Source organism: Bison bison, unplaced genomic scaffold (genome assembly GCF_000754665.1).
Source record: "Bison bison bison isolate TAMUID 2011002044 unplaced genomic scaffold, Bison_UMD1.0 scf7180017864500, whole genome shotgun sequence".
In the NCBI taxonomy this organism is placed as follows: Eukaryota; Metazoa; Chordata; class Mammalia; order Artiodactyla; family Bovidae; genus Bison; species Bison bison.
The window spans coordinates 8,102,351-8,103,694 of record NW_011495059.1 but is presented as its reverse complement, the minus strand read 5'-3'; positions in this window follow the sequence as shown (position 1 = coordinate 8,103,694).

Sequence of the window (1,344 nt, the reverse complement as noted above, 5' to 3'; positions counted from 1 at the left end):
AGTTATATTTTTAAATTATTTATTTGTTTGGCTGTGCAAGGTGTTAGTTTCAGTGTGTGAGATCTAGTCGTCTGACTAGGGATTGAATCTGGGCCCCCTACATTAAGAGCATAGAGTCTTAACCACTAGGATTCCTTAGCCACCAGGAATACCCAGGAAGTCCTATAAATGCTTTTAAAATTGAGTTCTTAAATCAATAACATGTGTCCTTCTCTGGTTGGCCACTCAGTCATGACTGACTCTTTGCAACCCCATGGACTGTAGCCCTCTAGTATCTGCTGTCCATGGGATTCTCTAGGCAAGAATACTTCAGTGGGTTGCCATTCCTTTCTCTAAATCTTCCCAACCCAGAGATTGAACCCAAGTGTCCTGAGTCTCCTGCATTGGCAGGTGGATTCTTTACCTCTTTACCACTGCACCACCTGGTATTCTTTGTCTAATCTCACCATTCTCATCTATCCCTATCCCTAGGCAATCACTAATTTGACTTGTACATCTGAGAAGAGCAATTTCCTAGTGTTTTATGCATGGGGCTTCCCTGGTGTCTCTGTTAGGTAAAGAGACTACATGCAATGCTGGAGACCCAGATTCCATGTAGAACTACACAATAGATCACATACTGTCTTTTTTGGTAAAGGCACTCTGCAGTTAGTTCATTGAGTGAGCCACCAACATACAAGTAATCCAATGTTGGAGGTTGACCAGATGGCAGAGGCACTTCCTTAACCTTTAAATACCTAATTACCCCAGGCACCTTAAGAAAAGGTGGATTTTCTGATATTCTTCTTTATCTGCAAGGCCCTCCCTACTGCCATCCACTCCAACTCTTGCTTTTAAGATGCCTTCAAGCATCACTGTCAGTTTTATTTCCCAAGAAGTCTTCCCATGGCCAGTGTCATCTGCAGCCCACACACCTGTTTCTCCTGTTGAGGTATCCAGCCAGGCCCTGCCTTCCTCACTGGCCTCCCAGCCTGCAGACTCCATATTGTCAGGCCCACTGGGCTTGCTGGGACCACATGCAGGCTGTGTTTATTTTCTGAGGCTGTGGCTGTTTTGTTGCAGTTGGAAAGGTTAGGAAAATAACCCAGAATTCATGTGATTTTTATTTACTTATTTTGAGAGAAGAATTCTATGAGATTGTTAACATTTCACTCAAATGCTTATTTTAATAATTCCTTTTTTAAAAATGAATTTTCAGTATCTAGATCCATTCTTAATTTTTAGTGGTATCTTATCATGTTTAATATTTGTGATCTAAACCTCTTCCTTAAAAAAAATAAAGACTACCTGCCATGTAATATTGAAGTAAACTGGGATTCCACTGTGGCTCAGAGGGCTAAGAGT